Source organism: Drosophila santomea, chromosome 3L, assembly GCF_016746245.2.
Source record: "Drosophila santomea strain STO CAGO 1482 chromosome 3L, Prin_Dsan_1.1, whole genome shotgun sequence".
Classification (NCBI taxonomy): Eukaryota; Metazoa; Arthropoda; class Insecta; order Diptera; family Drosophilidae; genus Drosophila; species Drosophila santomea.
In genome coordinates this window covers 22,069,097-22,096,825 of record NC_053018.2, presented here as the reverse complement: position 1 = coordinate 22,096,825, position 27,729 = coordinate 22,069,097, and the positions used below count along the sequence as shown (strand labels likewise).

Sequence of the window (27,729 nt, the reverse complement as noted above, 5' to 3'; positions counted from 1 at the left end):
ATAAATTACAGGCACCACCCTCCGCCCCAAGCCACCTCCCTCGCACCCTCACTCTTCAGGGGGCATTCGCCTTTTTAGCACCCAAAGATGATTATGCCAAAGCATGAAATGCGATTTGGCGTGCCACCATCATCATTATCGTCCATCTTCATCATCATCGCCAGACTTCAGCCATCAAAGGCGGCGGTAATTTCATAAACAAGATTTGTTTCTCATTGATACAAAGTTTCTCAGCCATTTCTATCTAGGTGAAGTATAATGGAGATAGAATTCAAGTTGGCACAAAATAATGGTTTTAAAATCCCAACGAGAACGATGAATACATTTAAATTATTCGTAAAGAAAATGTTGAGAACTGAAAAATAATTACATTAAATATAAGTGGACTCTACACTACTCAGTTCCTAACAGATAACATGCACGATGTTCATGAAAGTTGCAATTTCAATTGAACCTAAAATTACGTTCAATTGAAATGTAAGTGCAATGCAACCACAAGTAGCCCTCCAGTAATTTTATGTCTAAGATTTCGAAACCAATTAAGGCTAAGATGGAACCCCTTCAGGCCTGCTCATTAATTAGCTAAGGCGATATAACTAACCGATCTCGTTATCATTTCGCTAATTAGAAGCGGATATGCAGGATGTTTCTGCTGCAATTTCTCCCAAATGACTGCAGCAAAATCGCTGCAACGGCGGAAGGAAATTGGGAAAATATTTTGTGAAAAAGCGAAGCTCATGTCATCTCAGTCCTTCTCTCACTATCTCTTTGAGATATCCAACACTTTTGGTTCCAAGCATTTGTCGGTCAAATATCAATGGATACAATCTGAGAGTTGTGGCGATTTTATCTTTTTCGACTGGTATTAGCTTACATGGTAACTGACGTAAAAGTTGGCCATTTGAGGGGTAGCGACTGAAGGGGAGCTTTTCGCTCTGGGCTTTTATGCAACAGTGCACTTCGTAAAGTATCTGACAGTGCAAGTGCAAGCCACTCATTCACTGGGTGCCTAGTATGGTTTCGGAGCAACAACAACTAGAACATGAACCTAGTCAGCATATGAAAGTCGCTTTAAAAGGCATTAAAATTCATTTAGGTTACTCCCACACCCCATCACCCTCACAAAAAACCCCAAGGAACTGGGCACGAGAAAACAGACGGAGAAAGGATAAGGTTACCGCATCGATATTGAAATTTTTGCTACAGATTTAAGTAATAATGCAGTTAAATCCTGTCAGACCAGACAAACTTAGAGCGGAGCTGTAAGTAAAGCAATCACACGCTTCATAAGCCAAGGCAGACGCGACTTTGAGACCCGGAGAAGGTGGTGGGAGGTTAAGCCCGCCCGACTGGTTTAGTGAGGATGGGAGAAGCATCGAAGGTGGGGTTACAACAAACACAATTGAATAAGCGAGGCAATCAATCAAAATACAAAATCTATTAAGGAGCAGGAAGACGCAGACATTCGCCCGAAGGATGTTTTCCGATGTTAGACACAGTGGGACAAAAACAATAAATATGCAACTAAAATTTTTAATTAAAAAGTACACAAATCAAATTTATAAATATTATAATTTATCGATAATATTTACAGTAGAAAACCCAACTTTCTATACATTTATGTGGTTACAAAAAAGTAATTCATATCATAAATATATAAATTATTAGAATTGCTGTTAGTTTAGTTAGTTAACTTACACGCATTAACAGGCCATTTGGTCCATAGTAACATCCGACACCAACTAACTATGACCCCCAATGAGCTTTGCGCTTTGCAGGCGGACCGAAACTCAATTCCAATTATAGAGCGTTAGAAAATCTCTTCCGTTCATTTTAATAAAACGTCGGAGCTAATTTAAAAATGTTACAGCTCCGAGTAAGTTAATGACATAAATTAATAATTTCATCGCTTTTGTGCCCAAGAGGAAGTGGAGAGCTCTAAAATGAAGTCTGAAACAAAGTGCTTTCCATTTTAATTTATTAATTTAATGATGGGCCATTGGCAAGGGCGGCTTGCTGTCGATGCCGTCGAGAGGAGAAAGAAGTTGCCCCGCCATAGGAAATTTAGAATTTTTAATTCAATAAAGCGACAAAAAATGTTTCCCATTGCAGAAAGAGCTCTTCTATTCTTCCAGAAGGACAGGAGAGCAAAGGAGCGAGACGAGGGGCTTGGATATTTTGCGCGACAGTCGTTGAGGCCATAAAATTGAAGGCGGGCCAAAAAGTTTACCTCCCAGCTATTTTCAAACACAAAATATGGGCAGTACATTACATTTTCCGGGGGCTGAGTGCCGGGCGGAGTATGTGAGGGTCGATTTCGGGCGGAGGCCAGGGCCAGGACAAACGATGTCTTTAGGGCCCTGAGAAAGCAGCCAGTCATAATGCTTATTGGATTTAAAATGGCCAGAAATATAATTATGGCTTAGCAAAATGAAAAACCTGCGGGGAAAATAACGCAATGGGAAAGGAATTTCAATTAAAGTAGCAACGTTGTGTACAAGTATATTAGGAAAATTAAATTAGAGTCTCAGGACTTTTGTTGTGGCAAGTTAATGTTTAAATAATTTAATTAAAACGCAGAGCATAAATAACAAATTGGTTCCTAATAAAAAGGTGGTTTCTTTATGGCGCTCAACACAAACATTCGCATTATGGAAAGGCTGCCCACAGCCTTTTGGGAACCCTTTGTTACTATGTCCCCTTCTCATGGCTCTTCTTACCCGATATACTTCCCCCTGGTAAAAGTTTTCTTTGCTTAATGAAACCTGAACAAAACGCTTAAGGAAATGCTTGAAATATTATTTTGTTCAAGGTTTACTTTTATTTTGTATTTCTCTCATATAGCGGCAGAGGGCACCTAAATAATACGTTCTGGTTTTGGTTCTGAGATAGCCAAATTAAACTTATGTGATTGATGGTCCAGACTTCGGCTCCATCTCCGTTGCCTTCACTGTGGTGGTTCAGTTTTGGTGCGAATTGGTTAACAAACAGAGTTGGACAAGAAGCCGCTGATGAAGTTGGCAGGCGAGAAAGCAAACATTTCAAGTGCCGTTTGGCGGCCTCTTTCAAAGATAATCCACAATCGCAATCTCGATTCGGGCCCAGAGAAATGATAGAAATACCAGTTGTTAAAGGTTAACTAAGGCGGAATTTAAATTCCGTAGCTTTTCCCTGAAACTCAAACATTTATCCGAGGCCAAAAGGGAAATAAAAATCAAAACAAATACCGCACAAAGTTTAAAACTGCCAACCCCCAACCAAACCAAACCAAACGAGACCATAGCCCAACCCAACCACACTTCCAGCTCATACCACCAGCAGAGCAGTTATGCAATATTTTTGTATAACGAAAATCACTTTTTGAAATAATTGCCAGAGCTAAAGCTCTAGTGTAATGTGTGAGTAGCTGGAAGCTGCTGAAAATATGCCAAACGGTCGGTAAAGAAGAGCTCTAGAACGGGAGATATGCATGTCATGCATGTATGTACAGGTGAATAGTGTGCAGCTTGGTTTGCATAAGAGAACAATTTCGGTTAGTCCATACCCTAGGCACTAGGATTAGATCATTGCATTGGACCACTTACTCTACTGTGTATTTGGGAATTGGTTCCCATTTTTAATAAGTTTAGCGTTGGTCAAACTATAAATAATTTTGAAATACCTCATTTCTCATTCTCTGATTTTATTTACCCAGATAATCGTTTTTACGTCTTTAGGAAAGACATTTCAAAACTTTTTCCCTCTCACAACTCAAATTGATATACCAATTAAGCAAACAGAAGGCAAAACTCTCTCAATCCTAGTATATCCTATTTGCATTTTTAGTGCAGTCGAGAGTATTTTTAATTTGTTTATCCGCTTTTCAGAAGGAGATCTCGAGATTTAATGCTGCTTCACTGCCCAGAAACATACACCCGCCCTGTATAGCACTCGCAGACACACAGATACAGATCCAGATACAGATACAGGCGAAAAGGAATAAATAGCATTTAGTGCATATTAGGTACAAGCAACAACAACGTAAAAAGCCATTCCGAAAAAAGAGAAAGAAAGCGAACCGAACCGAACCGAAACGAGCCGGGCCGAGCCGAACCAGACCACACCAGACCGGGCCAACATACCTTCAGAAAAGAGAAAAACGGCAGGCCCCGCTCTCCTCTTGGCCACAACTGGCCGTTGTTAGCAAGAAAAAAGCATCAATGCACACTGCAGTGGGCAAAAAGCGAGGAAACACAAAAAGAAGCCAAAGCTACATAAAGTGCAGGGAAGAATGGAGCGGGAAGCTCGGAAATCGGGGCTGCAGCTAGCAGAAAATGGCCAAACATGTTCTATGAATAAACGAGGTAGCGCGGCTGGTTTGGGCAGGAAAACTTGGCGTTTGGCGCGCCTCCTCCTCACTATACGATCCTCAGTGAGCCGAAGTCAAAGTTGTGAAACCTGCAGGTTTTTCTTCTCTTTGTCTCCGCTTTTTCCAACAGTTTTCATTGCCACCTAGCTGGAGCTGCAAACATGTTTTCCTGGTTCAAGTTGAGTTCCAATCTTGGTGCGGCCAATACAGCAAAGATATTTGGACTCGGAGCCACCGCACACATCTCTGCTTTTAGCCATAGAAAATCCTTCAAGGGTATTATGATGGGTTCAGTTCGCTTTGGTTTCGGTGCAAGTAGCTGGCATCTTGCTATATGCCGCAGATGAACCCGAGAACATGCAACGTGCAGCAATTAGGAACAGCAAAAAGAACTGAAAGAGGAAGCTTAAGAGTTTCCCGCAGAAATCCCAAAAACTTTTGATTGAACTTAAAGTTGCGGTTGTTTCCCAACTTGTGTCAAACTTTGGAGCAGTCTTGGTGGATGTGGATGCAACTTTGATGGGTGGATACATTTTCGTTAATGCGATATATTGAACTTTTAATCAATATGCAGGCACAAACGGCCCATAAGAACTAAATTTACCCAGTTGTAGTCCACTTTATTCCAAACATTTGGTCAAAGTTCGCCGTCGTGGGAGGGCTAATCTCATTTTATTAATTTCAACTGTTTTTTGTCTTCTTCATCTGGAACAAAGTAAGGCTAAAATCTTGGCAGGCAAACCAGAGAACAGCAAAAAGTGATTACTGAACTCTTCAGTATAGCTAAACGATAAAAAAGTATATAAGGTGATTGATGTAGAATATAAAACAAGGGAGCTGGGAGAAGTATATGCTTATAACGAATTTTAGGTCATGTCTGTATTGCCTAAATTGATTTTGCAAATTTAAATACGTAATCGTATTATGACCATTTATTATGGAATTCAAGTTGTTCCAACATCCCACAATAATTTAACTTTTGTTTGGTATATATTTTTAACATACTTCCGACGCACTAAAATTTGCATCTTCAAAATGCTGAGCTTAAAGCGGTACAGCGAATTAATAGATTTCTGAGAAATTAGTTTCCCGAGTGCATTTGAACTCCGCTTCGACAGCACTATGCACACAAAATCGACGCGCGAAACTTTAAAGAGGAATTTTATTATAGCCGTAACTCCTACTCTCTATCTCATTCTGGCCGTCCTCTTTCTCTCTTTCGCACTGTTATCTGCTATTTAGCTTGAAGGGAGGATGAAATAAAAATTAAAATCAGCAACTGCATGTACCGGGGCACTCCCCTCTACTTCCTCGCCAACGAACGGATTCCCCTCGAGGCCCAAAAGTCCGCCTACGGTGGTTCTCCACTCGCTATCGCCGTCTCTTTCAGGGGGAGTATTCCCATCTCTTTCCGCTCCACATTGCTTCTGCGGCTGCTGCTGCCGCTGCTGTTGCTGTCGGGTTTAATGAACGGAAATCTCTTGCAAATATTCAATTGCTATACAACTCTGAAGCGCAGACAGTCGCAATATATACTCCGATATGTATGTACATATCGTACCGAGTGGAGTATGCACATGCCCGGTATATATGTAGGTATACTTGTAGGCACACAGATGCACCCAGTGGAAGTCATCAGATAAAAGAGGCTCATGTCGGCGTTGCCCACGAGCAACGTGCAATGTGCAATGTGCGCTGTGCGCTGTGCGATATGCGTTCTCTGCCAAGACGATGATGAAGTTTTGATACCGATAACGACGTTGCCCTACGGCTGAGAGCAACGGCGGAACAGAGATGGAGCAATGAAGCATTGGAGGTCTGGCTTGACGAAAGATTCGCTATTATTTCTAGCAATCAACAGATCATCACCTCAGTTGCAAAAAGTCTAAAATATTACATTCATTTTTCGCACATACTTCTTAGTAATTCGTTCGCTTAAAATTTAAGAAAATTTCGTATATCATTAAATATATTTTTGGTGTTACATTTGTATAAAAAAAAAAATCATTTTTAAAAAAGATAAGACCCAAAGTTTAATGGGTAAGAAGGGGCCTGTAAAAGGGGCCCGCCTGTTGAGGACCTCCATTATCAACCGGTTCCGTACCGCTTATCTCCCTGCAACTGCGAACTACTCGCCTAATCCACCCTGAAATGCCATCTTAGAGGCAGATAAACTCATAGTCCTAATGCCAAGTCACATTTATAGGCTCGGATGCTCAGTCGCCGCTCTGCCCTGCTCCGCACACATTTGCAATATTAATAATCTGCTTGCCATTGAAAACCATACAAGGCGCGACTTCGTCGTACGTGTCAACATTCGACGTCGACTGAGGCAGCGACTGCATGCGCGACGGCGCATATAAATTTTGTGCTTTTTTATTTCTCTTTTTTGGAGTGGTCTAGGAACTTTTGCGCCGTTGCGAGTGGCATGCAACCCAACAGCAACAACAAAACTCATTTGAAAGCCAGGCAGTGGCAGTGGCGAAGAGCCGTGGGGGCTCAGGGGGCCCAGGGGTGGAGAGGCCCAGAGCTGGCACAGTGGAGGCCATAACCATAAACAATCAGGTGTGGGAAGCTTTTGCGGTAGAAACGAGGATTGCGGCGTAATTCCCAATTGAAGCTAAAATATTTATTTCTTGAAAATTGTGTCATGTCATGTAGTAGAGGAAAAATTTATATGGAAAAATGGATATGTCAGCACAACGTATTACCTATGCTTACGTTAATAAGTCATTGGGAATTATATTTTTTTGAGAAACCACTTGGTTACACTTTTATACATTTATATTAAAATCTACTTATGCAAGACCCTCCAGAATATACCTAGGCCGATTTAATTTTCAATTTTACTTTTTACTATTATAGAACATTATTGGATTTGGCCCACTGTAACCGCAAAAATGCCTAGGCTTTTTCAGTCTAGTGCTAGAAATACCGGACGAACTGCCTTCCCATTGGCCTTTGTCTGCCCCCTCGCCGTGTTCCTTCCCCCGTACCCCTGTTATTTTGTAGTATACCCGCTTTCGTGGATTCTGGTTCACCCCGCTTCACGTCGCGCTTTTCCTGGCTTCCCTGCCTCTCCTGGCGGCTTTGGCGTCGAGTGCACAACAAATATTGTCGCCGGCTAGGTCGGGAAATCAACGCACTAAGACCTCCGTTCCGCCCCTCTGCCACGCCCCTTTGCAAATGCCGGCGGGGACAACGCGCGACAACAACACAAAGTAAATGGTAAACAAAAATAGTTGGCAGGCCAAAGTAAAAATGCGAGGCAAAAAGCAGCACCAAAAACAAAGCAAAAAAGTTGCAAGCAAAACGCATGGGCAAGTGAATAAAAATAGAATTTCAAATAAAATGCGAAACAGCTTGTATCGCCCGCCTCTCCTTCCTGCTGCATTGTGATTGCGATTCAGTTAAATTAAAGCGGCATATTAAGTACAGCAGCAAAACAGAACGAGTAAATGTGGCCTTTTCACGCGGAGTTCTTTCAATACAAAAAGGCACATTTATATACGTTTAACCGACTAATTAAGTGACTGAAAAACCGGCGAGTAAAACGGCAGAGCCAAATGCGACTGCGACCATAAATTGATAAGCAATCGGCTTTAGCGATTATCAGACACCAAAAAGGGGGGAAGTGGAAGCGCGATAAAAATGTAGTAATATGTTCCCCAAATCGATGCGATTAGAACACGATCAAAAACAGTTACAATTATGTATTAAGTTAGAGTTATGAGGATTATGTATGACTTTTAACACACCTATTTGTAATTTTAATAATCAATTAATTTTGTATTATTTGTTGAGGGTTTTACTTAAAGAGTCCATCTAAGACTCCTACCATTTTGTTCAGTGTGAGTAAACATTTGCCCAAGAACTTTATAATAGGTCGTCTTCTAACGATAACAGAAAATAGTGCGATATAATGCGAAACACCTGAAATTTATGAAGACAGACAAATCTGCTGCTTAAGGTTATTCTTACCACATAATTGATTTCACCCTATGATAAATGAAGAGATGAGAATTTCAAAGAAGGTCTGTGACCTTGACGGTGTCGATTGCTAACCCATCACCCCATCTAACACTCTTCTAGCCTCTCCATACATGCATGTATCTGTCTGGATCCTAACAAAATGCAAAGATATGCCAAAAATAAAAGCAGAACAGTACAGCGAGTCAGTCAGATTAACAAATTGTGTGTGCGTTAAAAATAAATAAATAAAATCAAAATGCAGCAAAGCCAAAGCCACACAAACAACAGGGCAAGAAAAAGCAAAAACAGCATATCGCGGGCAATGAACGCTCGACATTCGCAAAAAAAATAAAAACAAGCAACCTACCGCCGAAGAAAAAACAAAAAGAGGAAGAGTGCAAGTAGTCAGCGGATCGAGAAACACACACATGCATATCACATGCTATGTGAGGGTATTCCGGAACTCTGATTATATTGCAAGTATGGGCTATAATTATAAATAAAAAAAGGCCTTAACTGTAGGTAACTCCTTAATAAAACATCTGTAATGTTGTAGCTATCTAAACTTTGTTGAAAATATGCTTCCGCGATTCAAGCAACTTGTTTGCAGTGTAGAAAGGGAGCTTGATAAGAACTTAAACATTTGATTGAGCTTGCTAATAACAACTAAATCGGCTAAAGAAGAGGGAAATAAACCTCTTTCCTTGCTCACACATTTCAAATGCACATAAATTGACAAAGAATTGAGCTAGTCTCCGCAGAAGTGCCAATGTTCCACTTGGCGTATGAGTAATGCCGCTTACTGTGGGGGAAAACTGGTTTGCAAAGGTCTGATGCGGAAAATATCACAGTTCAAGTGATTCAAGCGATGGCGTCCCGAGTCAAGCTGAAGGTCTTTGGGTTGGACTATTTTTGTATTTTCGTACTTTCCTAGCTATCCAATTACCCTGTAAGAGAAGCAACAACAGAGAAGCAGAGCCGTAAGCTAAGCCCTTAACTAATGCACAATGCATCCGAGTCTCTCTTCCCCGCTTAGTAAAAGTCAAACTATCAATTACAATTATGTGCGCAAACGAGACAACAATGCAATGGCAAATAGATACTCGATACTCACAGATACATCCACTTACTCGCTCAGATAGATACTGCCAAAAGCAATAACAAAGCGGCAGCAAGCAATTAGCCAGAAGTCAGTAGAGCACAATGCCTTATACTCGCACCAGATCGAAAAGAGCGAGTGAGAGACTCATGTGCCAAATTTGAAATACGAAATACTTAGATGCATTGGGAAGACGAGGGCTTTGGGGCTTCAGAGTTCAATATGGCTTGACCCAAGCATCCGAATTCCCAGCCAAATTGAGAGTTGGAAATTCAGCCACAAGATGACTGAGCAGGTCGAACGATAGTTTATTATTTGTAGGGTTATATCATCGGTAAAGCAAAACGATCCCAGTGTTATAGATGGCCTATAGTAGTCGGATAAACTATTACCCTTATCAAACCTCAATAGATCAATTAATGCCAAGCCTATTAGAAGATTAATGTATCTTTCTTCTAATTTGCATTCTATTATAAATATTTTTGATAGTTTTGTTCCATAAGTGGTTAAAAGAACTAACCTAGAACTTTTTTGAAACAGGCAACGTTTCAATATAATCGTCAGTTACAAAGAATCTCTGGCCTATTACATTTGTTTCACTAGAGGAAAAATCATTTTCGTCGTTTGCGATGTAAAGAACATTGCCCTTTGTTTGATAAATACTCTGCAACCTTCGCTTCTGGGCAAAACCAATAGCATTCTTGTTTTTGTCGAATACTATTAACAAGCTCAACAAGACTGCGCTGCCAGGCGATGGGCGACAGCAGAGGGTAGAGAGGGTATTGGAATAGGTAACAGCAATTACGCTTCAGTGCATCTTAAAGATATTGTATCTACAGAATGCATGTGCAGCCTGTGGGCTGTATCTATATCTGCGAAGCTATTGTGTGTGTACTCTCTCTCTCTCTTTTGTGTACGTATTTCGATAGCTTTTGCTTGTAGGAGAAACTCGAACACGGTGCGTTCGTATTCGCTGCAGAGGCAACACACAGAGATACGAAACCGGACAAAACGCAGATGCATCCGCAGCCCGACTATGCACAAGACAGGCGGCAGAAAGTTGCAACTTCACCTCCCCTCGTTTTGCACTGATAAGATAAGCGCAACTGACAGCCTCCTCTGCTTCCTCTGCCGTCTAAAAAACATTGACAACTTTTCTATTAACGGCCCGGCCCGCTTAACAAATGCGAAAAGCAAAGGCAATGGCACAGGCACTGGCAAAGGAAAAGTATCTCTCGGTTCGTTCTGTATCTGCACAAAGAAATCTTGCACAGATATGGGTGGAGAACCGTCTGCGAGGAGGCTGTGTAAAATGCAATGAGGCGGCACAACGCTGCTACACAAGTCTGCAATTGATTGCAGCAAAAGTTAAGTAGATTATGATGGAAAAGTTTCTGGTCCAGGCCGGGCGCAGAGCAATTGGATGGAGACGAACGTTTCTCAGCTATGATACGAGTTTTTGCTACTGGAGAATCGCCGGCCAGCTGCCCGGTCTGGGAAAACTTTTCATAACCCGAAAAACAGGCAGAAAAGATGCAGGAATAACTAGTTTTTCTCCTTGCCGGAGAAAATGAGTTTTCAACCATTTCTTTAATACTTATTTGTCAGCCATCAAACTTATATGTTGTTCTCAAAAGCTACTCCCGAGCCGACCGCAAATAAAACTCATTGAAAGCGGGGATCAAAAATCCGCAGTGCAAAATAAGCAACTTCCTTTCTGGCCCGGAAATTGTTAACTATTCTTGGGAGCGCCTCGGGTCCATAAACCTAATTCTTCAAATATTGATTGCGCTAGTGATTATCCTACGTTTTTGTTGTGATATATCTAATTTAATAAGAAAAAAATTAAAAAGTCTATAATAGAAAATTTTGGAAAAGCATATATGCAGCGCTTTTGGCACAAATGAATGAAAGGAAGGGTTTAGTCTTGATATCATATATTGTCGCCCTATTAAATTAATCACCACGCGATTGTTCACCTTAATCTGCACCACTTTGTTCCCATTATTAATCCTAATTTGTTGATGGCTTAATCGCTTGATAGCCAACTAGACTGATGAATGCCGTAATTACTAAAACATCTGCTACTGGAAAAAGTCCATTCCAAGAAATCTATTCACAGCCAGACATTTTATGGGCGGGGAAAAGACCTTACACAAAACGGGAGATGTATTCAAAAATCGCTGGCACAAAATTCAATGCATGGACACGTACCTGAAACGAGAAAAAATAGAGAATTTAATGTACATACGCTGTTGGGCAAATGGAAAACATAATAGTTTAAATCATTCAAGTAGTAAATCAGAATCTCTACCAGAAACATTTGCATATGGAAATTGCCTCACTAAAACTTCCAATTCACTAGCATCTCAAGCAAAGTAAATAATTTTAAAACGGAAAACTAAATGAGCTAGGGAGAGTAGTATAAACAAACTGGTCCGCTAAAAGATGAATTTATTGGATTTTTTCTTTTGGGGCAAAGTTACTATGGCAACCAGCTGTTGGAAAACACTTTTGAAATGTTTATTTTTGGCCAGGAAACGGAAAACGACTCTTCGGTCACTGCGAACGCATCAAAGAAATGATACTACGTTTAATTTATAAATTCCGATTAATTTAAGCATGCAAATTGATAATTTGATTTAATTTACTGTCATGCGTGGTACAGTAGATTCTTAGCATCAGGAAGCCGCAAGACATTGAAATCGGCTTGATTTCTATGCCTGTTTTATTGAACCGCTACTAGACACTGGTACCCTTGACTTGAATTCAAAAGCAGGGGTCATGCCTATCCTAAACGACGATTCGCACGAATATTATGCGAATTATGACTGATATGGTATAATCCATTGTTGTCCCATAGTCAGGTGCTCAACCTAGCCTAGTCTCTTCTGGTTTTTAATCATTGTGACGTCATTTTTGACTACGAAACGGAACTGGTACTGCTAACCCCTAAACACACAGATATTAAAAGATAAAGTAAACCAGCTCAGCAGGTAGCTAGCCAGTCAGTTAGTTAGTTGGTCAATTAGACAGTCGGTCAGTCAGTGTCTCCATCAGTTGGTCAAGTGGGGCAGCAACAGCTAATCAACGACAACTCCAAAAATTAAAACCGGACACAACTTTGTCTGGGCCTTCTTAATTGCTTGGTCAAACTTTTATTTGGAAGCTCGCATGTCAAACAATAATAGGGAATTATGGAGAAGAAATGCTCAGCACACACCGCATATGGGTCAGTGTAGATCGAGAATCTGAGAAAGAGAACGAAAAATAAACAAAGTATAGACCGAAGTTATGTGCACATAATCCGGGCATATAAAATAATAATTTAAAAATCGCATGTCTGACAGAATTTTTGACAAATTGTTGCCCCCGCGTACAATTCAAAAGTTAATGAACTTGCCTGAGAGAAGAACAAAAATTCCCAAGAGCTAATGATAATGCCGTAACACACAGAGCAGACATTTTCACCTACAGATACATGTGCATGTATTCAGATACAGATACAGCCATGATGAGTGCTTAGTATGAGAAAATAGCGCGTGCTGCCCCTCGCATAAAAAGATTTATCATCTAAAACTGTACGACCGACTATGAATGAAAATGCCGGCACATAAACAAAGTCCAAGCCAACCACTGGGACACACACACTCACACTTATTTAGTTTACTTGATCAAAACGAACTAGCAAAAAATATTCAAAACCAAATAAACAGAAACAGTAGGCGTTTTTAGAGAGCCTTCATAATTGTTTATCAAACGCCGAGCTGGAGAGCATTTCCACACGAAGCGAGAGTAAAAAACAGCTTCTCTCGCTATGCGTCACGTTTAAAATAATTAATTGCCGGACAAAATGTTTACACGAAATCAGCGAAAAAAAACCATTTGCCTAAATAAGAAAGGTAAGATAGTAATGCCGTCAAAATACTAATCTCAAAACACGCGGGAAAACGTTATTATTGGTATTATTGGTATTATTGGTATGGAAATGAAGGGTTTTCATGAAATATTTTTAATTTCTTACCATAAATTCACTAAACGATTTTACTATTAAAGTGGACAGCAAGACGCTATAAGCTTAGGGCTCTGTAAAACTAAATTTCGTCTCAAGCCAATCTCCCGAAACCTCTGATACGCTTTCATTACTGCGAGCTACAAGTATTAATCATCAAATTGCCTTAATAATCTCGTACGCCACGCAATTGAAATGCTCTCCCGACTTTCCGCGGCCCCTTCGGTGTTGTTTTGCTCGCTGAAAGCCTTTATAGGCCAGCCCACACATTGCAGGCAGTTTAACTTAATAAAAATGTTTTTACTTTTTTCTCGCCTTTGTATATTTTTGATCAACTTTTGAATAGAAATTTGCGAACAAGATATTCTTGGCCTCTCGCTTGATTTGCATAAACAGGTCGGAGTCTTTGTCGATGTCGACCCGTTTAGAATTGTTCACATTGCCGCCGTGCCATAAGATTTGTAGCCGCATCGGCGTATCTCAGAGATACATATATTAGGTGCGAGCGGAATTGATATGTTGACATTTGGCATCGGGGAAGCAAGGCAGCTTACATGCGCTAATGGTTCGGAGCTGGCAAGGTAAAAACTATCTCAACAACGCGACTCCAACAAATTGGGCAACTTTTTGCTGCAGTTTCTTGGGAATGAAAGATCTTTTTGCCCTAGCCAAATAAGGCATAGCGGCGACAACAATATGGTCAAGTGGTTAAAGCCGCCTCGACATCTTTGGAAAATCAATGTTTATTGCAGTTTCTCTGGCTTGCCTTTTTGCGATTCGCTATTTGGCTGTGTGGTAATTACCAACAACAATATGGAAAGACAACTGCTGCGGCGGTTCAAAAAGTTCCTAGAAATGGTCAAAACCCATGATTGAGTAGATGGATGAATGTCTGGCCAGACACATGCCTCACGAGATGCCACTTGGCAACAGGGGGAAACGGGAGGAAAAAAAAGATTGCCTGGCTTTTTGGACGGGCTGCAACAAGATGCAATTTAGCCAACTGGTCGATACTTTTTGCAACTGTCAGCAGCATTGATGAAACATGGGCTACTTTCGGCTTAATGTGCCCACCCAACTGGTTACCCGCCGTGCAGACACACATTTCGAGATGCAAATCGAACTGGTTGAGATTGCTAATATTTTTCAGTTTAGCCAGATACCATTTTGATTTGATAAGTACTTCCTGGACAACAAGTTTATTCGAACATCGGTACAGAAGAAACTATGTATTTGAAATGCTTTTAAAAATAACTACAGTCTATAAAATTTGTTATCACTGGAAAATAACATACATTTTTTGTAGTTTTTGTTATCATATTATAAAGGCGAAATGGAAAGGTTTAAGCCATTAACTTTAAATATATTTTTTCCAAGGTTTGAAATGTATTAAGTTCTTCTAAAATTTGACATTTGATTAGAACGACGATCAACTTGTATAATTAAAAACAAAATAATTAATGTATAACTAGTTATAAGATGCGACAAATTTTGACTTATGTTTATTCTCAAAGATTTCATTGTTGTTATTTATCTATTTAGAAGGGGGTTCATTTCCAAATTCTTATTGTGTATACCTTCAGTGAATATTGGTTGCGCCATGTATTTCCAGTCTGCAAAACCAAGAAACAAGCGCAGGATACTTGCATCTCCAGCTTTACCCTTCGCATGCAATTATTAAGATTGATATATACATTCCCTCCGAATCCAAATCCTCACCCCTCATCCCGCCTCCCAACAAAGCTTCTGCATTTCCTTCTCCCGTTGCTGTGCCGCCAAATCAACTTCCTGCCACACAAGCTGCCCCAAGTCGCTCGAGTCCTTCACTCCTTTGACAAATCTGACAGCTGGCCCGAAAAAGAAGCGAGTGTTTCTGTTTCTCCAACCCCCCAAAGGAGCTAACCAAACATAAAGCTTATGCTGGCAAGAAAGGGGGTGAATGGAATGAGCGGAAGGGATGGGCTGGTTGGTTAGAGTGGCAGCAGTCATTATCAAGCCCTTCAAGGTCTCTCAAGACAAGCGTCTGCTTTACAGATTTTTATGTTCACGACACGCACACATTCGAGTGCGGGCGGTCTCATATATTTTATGAAAATTAGGAGAGCCTCACTGAGTGCGAGGGAAGTCGGAATGTGGCCATAAATAAATGGTCTCCTTTACGACTTTGGACATTAACCTGTTAAATTTCTAATGTGTGTGACGGGTCCTTGGTCTCCTTAGGCGCCCCCATCCATTCGACTGCCCTCTGCTCTTCCACCCCGAAGAATCGTCAACGGCTTGCATATTTAAGCAGCCTCAGCAGCGAACGGGTCGGATAATCTAACATACTAATGTGTGCGAATGCCCAGTCAGCCCCCTCCTTTACGGACCGGTTCAGCTTCGAGTTCTCCGTTCCAGAGAGACCACAAAATCAATAATGATTACATTTGCCTTGCATATTTCACCAGCCAAGGGAGCGGACAGAAGTGGGCTCGGGTGGGTTAAATGACATTTGGTGGCATACGCCAATTGGTTGGCAGGTTAGGTGGTTGCTCTTGCACCGAGTCCCCCGCCTGATCCACCACACCTCATCCATCTGGTGGAGAGTGCGAAAAGACAAAAGCCAAAAGACGGAAAAGCGGTTAAGTGGCAAGGTAGCAGCAGACCCACCAGCCAAAAGCCCTTACAGAGAGAGCCTATGCCTATGGCCACTTCTGCACAACAGGGCAAACTCGATATGACCACTCATTTGGCAAAATAAAGATATGCATTGGATTGAAGTTATTGAGAAAAGTCCTTCAAATTTCCGTCAGTCAAAGTAGTGAGTAATGCTGATACAGCATGGCAAATACTTCAGATCAGACCGTAACCTTAAAACTTATAATGCTCGATGGTGCCGAGATAAGGACTCAACAATTCCATTAAGCTACTGAAGAATTTTTTTAGTTATTAATTATTTAATTATTTAAGATATGTAGATGTAGGTAAAGCCATCTTAGTGTAGTATACTATTTATGGTACAAGGCAAATTCTCTCACAGAGTACCCACTGTACCCTAACTGTAGCCACCACTAAAAGGGTTGAGTGCTCGGCTCTGGTGGGGCTTCGAAGCAAAAGAAATGCACTGCACTGCCACCAGAAGCACCAGAAATCAGAAGATGCAGGCGAAGAGGAACGCAATAAGTGGCGCGCAGGGTCAACGATAAGCGGCGGTAGGGGGTGGTGGACTGACAGGGGGCGAAGAGGGAGCGGCGGCAGGAAGGCGACGCCACTCGATGCAGTCAACGGCCTACAGAATGCAGAATACACTGTGCATCGGCGATGGGTCCTAGCCCAACCAGTTAGAAAATGCAACAAAGTACAGGCATCAGTCTGCAGTTAACCCAACGCAAGCACAGATACTCACACACCACCGTACCACCCACCGACCCCTTTCGCCCGCTTGACAGGTTGAAATCCAACGCAGCAGAACGAGCGAACGAGCACAAAGCGACGGGGGAAAATAAAAGGAAAACGGCAAAGAAAATGCACACAACAAAGGCAAAACGCTGATGACGTTGACGACGAAGAAGATGGCAAAGAGGAAAACGACGGCCACGGCAACGGCGACGGCGACAAAGCAATTGCACAAAACAGGCCGAGTGCGAAAAGTTTTCAGGGGAGGTGGAAACACATGCCCATAAAGAAAATGCAACAAAAGCATGACAAGAAAAGCGATACAGGAAAGTGATTGGGACTGAGCCTAACAAGAAGTTTGGACACCTGTGTACCTAGAATAATATCTTCAGATTGCAACAAATGGTACGTTTTCTAACCAGCTATCTTTAAGTTAATTTTTTATTAATAATATATATAGTTCAAGTATTAAGTTTTACATTTATAAATAAAATGTTATAGTATAAGTTATCAATTTCATTCATATAACTTCATTTTTAAATTCACGTGAAATCGAAATTATTGCACAGCTCGCGATATTTTTCATCTGCAAATTGCACTTTATATACAATCTTAGCTTTAGTTAACTTTAGTTACTTATTACATGGTTAAAAATAAATTTCAGCTTTAATTGGTGGCTATGATTAACCGATGGAAATAATTGCAGTGGGCCGAGTTCGTCCAAGTTTGTCCCCCATATTCGTAAATATAGTATTACCCAACAATAACAAGGAAAACCAGGGGGTGGGGAAAGTTATATTGACCACCGCACTAAAAAAAAACGTAAGAATAACCCAGCATTTATCAGTCGTAAATAAAAAAATATTAAAATAGTTTCGAAGCAAATATTTGAATTCTACAATCACTTCGGTGCTCAAATGTAGCAGTCTCTGCTATAGAAAATCATGCAAATAAACCGATATATTTCTGAAAAGACCTCTTGGTATTGAGGTGAGGTTTATTTTTATTTCTTGGATGGTTTAACGATTTAAAATCGTTTTCTAGTTCAGCGATGCGATGAAGTAATCACATTTGAGTTTTCCAGCTGCAGGCAGTAACAAAAACGGGGAAGCTGCGGAAAGTTTCGTGGAAATGAATTTCTTTACTTGGCAGGGTCTGATAAGACCTATATTTCTGTCGTATTGTATATACATACATATGTACGAAAAAGGAGCTCTGACAACGCCTTTTTGAAAGTCAAACTTTTCGCGACGCGGAAGTGATTAGACAGCATGGAAAGTGGGAATGAGGGAAAAGGTCTGGCCGCCAAAATTGATTCTAAGCCCTGAAGACTCAAACATACAGTGTTTGGCCAAGCGTCATCTGACTTTTCCACGAAGAATATACTCATTTAGCTTAAGGTTGAACTACCTTTTGAGGCTGCAAAATAAGGTCTTTGTAGGGAAGTCGCTTTGTAAGGAACTGAAGACAGTTTCTTTTAAATCCAAATAATATTTATTTAGAGTGATGCCTGCGGTAATAAATAACAACTTTTTTACATAAGTAAAAATTGCTCACAATTGATCACCTAGAAAATGATATCTATAGACTATATTTTAATTAATACTTTAACCGTCTCTTTATTCAATAGAATTTTCTCATACTTAGGATTTTGATTCTCAGTTATAGAAATACGATTTTAAACTAAACACCTCAAAGAAAACAAAAATATAATTTTAGAAAAAAGAACGGAACTTAAATGGATATATGTATGTATGTACATTTATGTATACATATGTATGTAGTTGTCAGACTTGATAAGTCTTCTAACGCAATCTGAATACACAATAAAAAAAACGGATGGAAAAGTTCCATTATAATAGCTGTTAAACTAAGTTTGCAAAATAATTATATAACCAGTATTACAGTATTATAATGCGCGTTTCAGAAATAATTATCTAAATATTCACATACAGGTAGGAAATGCCCCAATACTTCCGATTAAAATAATACCTTGTAATAAGTTTGGTTTACAAAGGATAATTAAACGCAGCATTATTTGCAGCTTGAATAAAAGCCTAAAGTGTGCTGAGACAAGTACGTATGTCCTTAGCGGCAAGAAAAAAACGAAGAAATTAAAGAAAACGCGCGTTTTGCCCGAGTCGCTGCCCACGCCAATTAGAATTTTTAAGTCCAACTGGGCGGCATTTTGCAACACTACCCGACGCCACTCGCACACACACGCACACTAGTGCACCTAGAGCCAGTTTGTCTGGCAATTGAACGATTGAGCGAGAAGAGCGACTTGCGCTCAGAGCGGGAGAGACAAAGGAATGGAGAGAGAAAGACGCGCGTTTATTCTTTTTCTTTGCCAGGGTATAGAGAGCGTATTAGGACTGGTTTCTGGATTTCTGATTTCTTGGGCAGCAGAAATGCAGAACTCAGAACTCGTTACGGAAATAGGAGCAAAATGCCTGCGCCTCCCTTAAGGCGGTGTAAATAGGGGTGGTTCGGCATCAAAACAAACAGGGTTCATCACAGTAGTGGCCATTTCTGGATTTTACAGGGTATCACGGCGAATGCAGGCACAAAGGGAATCGACAATGACAACAAAGAGCGGAGACCGCGAGAAGACAAATAGGAAAAATAACGACGGAGAACAAAAATCAATTTGAGTGGATGCTGGACTTATGTATTTTGTTCGTTTCGTTTGTTCCTCTTCCTTTGCTTTTCATTTTTGCACAAAGTTTAAAAAGCTGTATGCAATACACCCACACACGCAACGTAGGCAAACACACAGACAGCAACACGCGACGGCTTTTTTTGCCGGTTCGAGTAAAGTAAGCTACAGAGAAAATACGCTTTACGGCGAGAGAACGCTTTAATTATGCTTAATTTGTTGTTAATCAAACGCACATAACACAGAACACAATACACCGCTTGGAAAAAAGCAGCTGAGGAAAGGAGCTCACGTTTTTCTGCTGCAGATCGGAATCGATATCGGGTTTATTTGCTTTGCCGGATTGTTACTTCACGTTTGTTAATTGTGTTTCTTTGTTTCTTTATTCGCCTGCGCACACTTTAATTTGCGATTTTTACTCGCAATTTGCAACTGGCATTTGCTATGCGACAACTGCCGTTATTTCGGTCGTAACTTGCCGATGGCTTGCCTACACACAGCAAACTTGGCTGAACTTGGATATTTGTTGCCGATTTTCTAAGATGTATTCTTAGCTCTGCGAGACTCTAGAGACTGCCTTGCGCGACGTAGAACCGAACACCACCATTAATTTTCGCCGAATGAGTGGCCAAAGCAGGGGCGAAGCAGATACACCGATGAACAACGGGACAGGCGGCGCATGGGGGTGGGTGCTTGCGCTCAACGAGAGAGAGAGAGCGCGCGATACGAGGGAAATTCTGGTACTTTTGCGCTTTCGCGGTATTTTTGTTCTGCGCACGCGTGGTCACACCGTAGCATGGGTGCCACTCGAAGCGCCACCGCCACTATGGTCGTCCCGCTCGCACCTACAACTGACTGAGTTGAGTGGACCAAAGAATTGAGTTGACTCACTCGTGAGAAATCCCACTGTAAAGCTTAACAGAACCAGAAATTCTGATTCGACTTTCCGATCACTGCAGTTCCCCGTTCGATTACTCGTTCCAATGGGAAAAGTGAGCGGAACCTAGAGCTACCCCCTCTTTTACCAACGCATTCTGACTCCAATTAATGCAAGGGATTATGGCCAACAACAATATACGAATGCAAGTGTAATGAATTGCTTTTCAAATTAAATTATGTAATTAATTTTATGCCAAATCGGCGACATAGGATTACACAAATATTTTCAGTTCATTATAAATTGGCGAACCGCAATAACAGCCCGATTCCAATTAGACCCGACCTCAGCGGGCATTTGTATTTCTCAGTGGACTTTGCAGTTTCTATTCAACGTCCCTAATGACCTTCAGTGCTAGAACTAGAAATGCTGCTAAAATTGCCTTTTCCATTAAAGTAAAATAATAATTTAACTTTCCGAGGATACAAAATTATTTGTTTGGTATCGATTTTTTGATTCAACTTTCATTTAAAATAATCTAAAATCAAGGATCCAAAGCCACAAAAGAAGAGTATTAATTATAAATTTTATATAAAATGATAAAAATTATTTTTCTTAGTTTTAAAAGCGACAAGCCCCTTAAGCAACCCCTTAAGCAACCATGGTTAAAAAATCTAAATATTTATTCAACCTCAAAGAAAAATAACCAAATTAAAACATTTTATTATAATTATTTATTATTTATTTATTATAATTACCTTCTTATACTCTTATCAGGGAAACTACTTTTAGGATGAGAGCTAGAGTTAATGAAAGGGAAAATATTCTACACTCAATATCCTATTTATTATTTCAGTATTTTAATTACTAGTACACTAGAAAACTGAAGAACCAATAATTTGAGAACAAATGTTTTTACAATTTTTTCTTTTTTGTACTTAAAATTTATAAGACAACCGTTCTTACAATAAGTACTAGTTGTACTCGAATTTCACATTTTAAAAGCGAAATTATTGATAAGATGGAAGACAAAGGTTTATCTTTTCTCTTTTATGTACATATGTATATTCCTTGATCATTTTATAAGACCAATTTTTAAAGTATATAAACAAAAAATATAAGAAGTTTAAGCTAAAACTTTTGCGATTCGTTCTTAAAATAAAAGTGTTTTCTCTGAAAAAGTACTTAACGTACTTGCTTAAAGTACACTTTATACACGTACTTCAGTTGACAATTTGTTCAAATTAAATCGTTAATTTTTTATGCACATATTATTATTATTTAATTTGAGTATTTATCACACTTATACCTGTACATTTATCGCTCTTGAATTAACCTTATCGTACTTAATCCCATTAAATGTTAGTACTTGGGTTCAAAACGGTAGTTCTCAAATTATTATTAATTATTCGTTCTTGAATTTAATTTTTTGTTCTTGAATCAACAAAATTCGTTTCGTTCTTGATTTTATATCGAAAAGCGTTCATTTTTTCAGATTTGTGGGAAAGTATGTAATAGGTGGAATAAAGTATTTTGGACAGGAGACCTACCTGAATCTTTCTAGCCATGAACGTCCGTTTGTTTAATAGTCGAGATTTAAAAACTATTACTTATAATATAAAATAATATTTTCACATAAAAGTCAACTTATTCATTACGATTTTATGCCCTCAATGGAAGGGCAAAACCAAATACATAGCAAGAGGAAGAGGTTTTGAAATGATAATATGATTATAGAGCTGAATTTTTGAGATAACTATGAGCTGTCTATTACTTTATGAAATTATATGAATGTATTTAGTCTATTTACTTTGTTTTACACATATAGAGGAATTTTTATTTCAAAAATACCTGAGCCTGACTTACCTAAACAACAAGCCAATCGGAAAAGTCAATTAATTGATTCAAAATAAGAGAACAATAAAGAAAAATATATCGAAAAAAGCTGACAGAAAAAGTGGGCCTGAACTCTAGCAAAAAAAAACGAGAGCGCTATAGACGAGTTCCTCGACTATCTAATACCCATTACTCATCTAGTGGAACGGCAAAAGAAAAATGTTCACACTAGCAGTTTTTGGCGGTTTGTGGGCGTTATGGTGGGCGTGGCAAAAAGTTTTTTGGAAGATAAAGAGAAATTTACAAAATAATACAAAAATGAAAAGTATCAAAACATTTCTTAAAAGTGTGGGCGTGGCAGTTTTGAGCAGCTTGTGGGCTTGTTAAAATGTTTTCTGCAAAGGGATAGAAATTTACACAACTAATGAGAAATGAAAACATATCAACACATTTTTTAAAAGGACGGGCGTGGCAGTTCATGGGCGTTTGACGGACATGGCCATATCGACTTTTCTATTGATCCTGATCAAGAATATATATACTTTATATGGTTGGAAACGTTTTCTGTTCCTGTTAATGTAGTATGCCCTTTAACTCTACGAGTAACGTGTATAAAAATTGGGGAAAGCTGCACGGACTCCGGCAGTGCATTCAATGGCAGCCCATCTTCCGTTTGAAGCCTTTGTCCGTGTGGGTTGTGCAAAAACGATAAGTGCAAAATTTAATTAAATTTCATTTCAGGCACAAAAACCCTAGAAAAGGAAATCATTGCGCGAGAGCCTGCATTGAAGTCCGTTACAAGCGAAATGCATTAAACCCACGAGTTTTAATTAAATTATTATTAATCTCATTTGACTGCGTGAATGTGGGGGTTAAGTCCGTCCGCACCTGGCTCCACCTGATAAAAGAGAAAATTGAATTTCGCACATAAACGAACCGAAGTGAAGGAAATCAAGAGGCAAAAAACTTTGACATGCCCCACAAAATATTCCTATCTGTGCCAAAAAGTTAACTGCCTGTGGTCGGCGGTTAGTGGGTTGTGAGTGGGTGGTGTTCGGATAGCTGTCGAACAGTTTGACATATGAAATTAGGTCGTCTGAATTTTGAATAAACTCTAATTGTCATGAAATGCGGCTGAAATTGTCAATACAGCCGATTGCCACCGATTCAGTGGTCGGACCACTCCGCCCACTTATAAGCTGCACAATCCACTCATTATCGATTTGGATTATGCTAATCGTCGCTGGGTGTATAAGTATTCACAAAATATGGCATAGATTAAAATAGGAGTTAGCTACATCGAACACATTTGTGGTAAATTATTATGATTGCCATCTATCCATATTATCACACTTCTTGAGCACACATCCCTATCCTTTGATTTCTCTTTCTCAATATTTAAATTTACCTTCGCCTTTCTGTGTATCATTCACCATTCATCAGCTTAAATTCTGAGGAACGTTTAAATGTAAATCTATTTAAGTTGGCTCCAGTGGCTTAGTTGTTGCTAACTGAAATGGCCAAGCTGTGCTCGAGAAAGCGGCAAGTTCATTTAACTAATAGCCAACAATTTATAACTAGCTTGAGTTCTCCATCCTCTGCAGCTGCAAAAGCGACGACAGCTAATGGCCTCTGCCAACCTGAACTGATGTCCCGCCCGATTCCTGGTCTGAAAAACTAATCCGCTTAATGTTTTGCCTATTTCCTAAACTATGTCCAGCACTGAGCAGGTCCTGCAGTTCGAGACAGCCTCCTTATGGCTTGTGTGTGTGAGCCGGACCTTACTTCCTCTATCGATAAGGCGCAAGAAGTCAAGAAGGCATGTTCCTAGACGGCTCTTCGATATTACCAAAATGGAGAAGAGACGGTCGGGATCAGACTGAATGTGAAAGTGTTGTACAGTGCGTGAAAAAAGTTTCCGAAGAAAACTTTAATAGCCGGCAAAGACGGGGGCACGTTGATAATGTGATAAATATTTCGTGATGATAAAGAAAAACGGGACCAGAGTCTACATGTGAGCCTGCTAATTAACTAAATTGGAGACAAAACTTTTGTCTGTGTGCGACTGAAAAGGCAAAGCCCGAAGCTGCGCGGAAGTAGGATAACAATAGAACAATACCCTTGATGGTTTTCCGAAAACTTTTTACATATGTTCTTGCCATTAAAATAGCAAAAAAAAAACATTTAGGACTGACTCTATAAACTACTTACATTCCGTCAAAATCTATCTCGTTTCTATTCTGAAAAGAAATTGTTAACTAAAATTATAATATCCTTCGCAGAATTATTAAATTCGCTTTAAGATAATGAGATAAACAATGAAATAAATATTTTTCTTTATTGGCAAAAGTATTAATCATACTTGTAAGCCTATTCAGAAGAATAGCTTATCTTGTAATTTTCTTGATTGAGTACTGAGACCGTAACCGGCTAATCCAGGCCCAAATATTTTCACATGATGTGCTCACTGGCAAACTCACTTCCAGCAGTCGTTCTCAAAAAAAGGCTTTACTGACAACTGACAAACGCACACCACACTAAAGCTGAACAGCTGAACGCACTCTTATTAAGCTTTAAATGCGGCACGAAAAGCGCGGTTCCGAACATATTTTTGCATACTTTGCTGCGCTCAGACTTCTAGCGAGGTGTTTTAACACACACATGTACGTAAATGGTGGTATATTTAAGGGTTTGTGTATGAGTGTATAAACGCCTTGCTTACCTATTTAATTTGCCACAAAATGGTAGCCACATGGCCAAAAAAGCCGAACCAGAAAGTTGAAAGGCTATGAAAGCAAATTAAAAACTTTTTATTTCGCAACTGGTTTTCAGCGTAGTCAAAACCAAAAGTGGAATAATAACAGTTATAGTTTTTGCTGTGGCAACTGTTGTTCTAAAGCATATAGGATATTTCTTTTATGCTACCGGTTAATAGAATGACTGGACACAACGGCTCAAAAAATGCAACAGATAAGAACTGAAATAACATAACATAAATTTTGTTTTCTAATTTAGCGAAGAGAAACGGAATTATATTAACAAATATTATTACAAATTCAAAATATTTAACACTCACGCTTGTTTCTTTGAAGGAATAGCAGTTACATTTATGGGCTAATATCATTATTTTAGTTCAGAGCATAAAGTTCTACGAAAATAATTATTTGCATTTTATCTTTATTTTGTGGGCACACTTACATATATCTTTCTTTTCATGTATGTACGTTAGAGGTCATGGATAACTTTACAAGTGTCCCTTTGAAATTTCTGGGCGGGAACATTTAGTCTTCAAATTTGACTTTACTTTTAGAAAATCCAATGTGAAGTCAGTTCATAAATATTTATAAATTCGATTCATAAACATACCGATACGAACAGTGGCAAAGGCCCGTCAAATCGACAAACCGCCGTGCTCTTAACCCCTGCTCTAATAAAAAGGAACCTCAATAGCAAATTCAATTAACCCTACAGACCGTAGAGAGCATAAGCAAATACACTCAACCAATACAAATACGACGACCGAGACAGACAAACCAAACTCCCTACTTGCAGGATCTCCTCATCCCTCTCCCTTGACTCCCTCTCTGGGCCTCCGCTAGACTAAGGCACGCGCCATCTACATCTGCAATCCGCCTCACAGCCAGTGGCGCCCGAGCAGGGACGGGGTGGCTGACCAACCGCAAGGACACAAAGTAACTAATTATCTCGCCTTAACCCCTTACCAACAGATTCCTGCTGTGTTTACTTAGCACACCACCCTTCTAAAGTTCTCCTGCAGCTTCATCGCACGTGGCTGGGAAATGGACCCAAAAATAAAAAGAAAGCTGGGGAAAATTGAATGCAAACCCGATATGTTTTCACATTTGAATGGACAATGGGTAGCAGGCCTGGGCAGGGGAAAACAGGAAAAAATGTAAATGAAATGTGTCAAATGCTGACACATGCCTCGTCTGAAGCTGGAAGCTGGAACTCTTTGGGTTAGGTGAAAAAGACGTACTCAAATGGATGTAGTGTCGCAGGGTTGTAGGGTTGTCCAAGGAAACAGAGGGAACTCCTGCCTAAAACAGGCCCCTGTCCGGGGAAGTGGGACTTTTCACAGCAATCACCGGCTGAGTGAATATTTATCGATAACAAACTGAAAACATCTAACCCCGACCGCCAGTCGCAATCCCATTTCTATTCAACACAACGTCAAACAAGCGAGATTGGGTTTTGGAGTAAGGAGTAAGGCTTTGCATCCTCCTGCCAGAACATCCGGGACTGGCCAGACTTTCATCTGCAATCTCGTTCCGGGATGGATGGATGTGTGCCAGCTATTATTTGGACAGCACTCGTGGCGCGTACACGAAATGAACATGGCCAACTACATTGCAGGGTTGGTGCGGGTGTGATTTAGGAGGATTCCACGTTGGCAAATGGCACGAGTCATTGAGCTAACGATCGAAATTGTATCTCTCACGCATGTTTTGTATCTGCAACTCCAAGCGCAGCACTGAAAGAAGCTAATTTCTGATGGCGCAATTATATGTTTCCAAGCTGCACTTAGTCTGATTTGAAGTTTACAAGTTCTGAAACTGACGGCTTAACAGTTTGAAACCTAAAAGTACAGACATTCGATTAAATACCTTTTACTTATTACTTTCCTAATAGGATTTAAAAATAAATTTCAAATAAATAAAAAATATGTCCAGCCACAACTTCTTTTACAAGATTAAATAAGTAAATGAAATGAATTCTCACACTTAGCCAAACTAAATACTTTGGGCTTTTTAATACAAGGTAGTATTACCTTTTAATAGCAGTGCACTACTGCGCACTTCAACAATCGAATCTGAAGTCCCGAGCGTTTAACGTCAAATAAAACCGAGTAAATAATTTAACAGCCAAGGCAGCACATCGAAGTGCCCGGTGCGAAGTAGAAAAACTTTAGCGTATTTATTTGCAATTTTCGCATTTTAAGCCGATAAAAGCGGGGCAGCGGCGATGTGTGAGTGCCCAAGTGTGGGAGGTGCATGTCGGTGAGACGCCGGGGGTAGTGACCGTATAAAATGACAAGCGTTTGACACAAGCACCGGAATATCCGTCAGTGCGGCGACGGAGCGGACGACACTGCGTCCTGCGTCCTGGAGAAGGGAGCTCCGGTAAAACGACAGGATGGCAAAGATGAGGTCGGAGGAGAGTGGGGAGCGGGGAGCGGTGAACGGTAAACGGTGTAGATGTGTGTCCTGCGCGTGCAGTGTTTGCTAGCGTGTTACGGCCACATCCATAATACAAAAGGATGCTCCGAGCAAACCGAGCGAGCATCATTTCCCGGTGCCATTTCTAGTTGTGTGTCAACTATTCTAATAGTTCCCGCTTGAGTGGGCCATAGTGAGAGTGTGGGTCTGTGTGTGAGGGTGTGTGTGTGTGATTTACAGTTGCGCTGATTGCAAGGATAATGCCAAAGTACTCGCCGCTCTGGCATGAAGTGTCTGGAGCGCTTTCATTCCTCGGTAGCCAAGAAAGTCCCTGCCAAAGCGGATGTTAACTTAAAGGTATTAAGAAATTGAAT

General features: G+C 40.2%; 1 protein-coding gene across 20 annotated transcripts in view; it reads right to left on the bottom strand.

Annotated features, from left to right (window-relative positions):
• Window positions 1–27,729, bottom strand: part of LOC120449495 (poly(rC)-binding protein 3) — an 89,711-nt gene that overhangs the window by 31,025 nt on the left and 30,957 nt on the right. For 6 of the 20 annotated variants that reach the window (XM_039631982.2, XM_039631983.2, XM_039631984.2 and 3 more), the window contains exon 1: window positions 19,758–20,105. The exons of 1 other annotated variant lie outside the window; for it this stretch is intronic. The gene's annotated coding sequence lies outside the window, so the exon portion shown is untranslated. Of the gene's footprint in view, window positions 1–11,574; window positions 11,634–19,757; window positions 20,106–27,729 lie in introns of those variants that run through there. 13 more of the 20 variants (XM_039631978.2, XM_039631986.2, XM_039631988.2 and 10 more) reach the window with 5 other exon arrangements.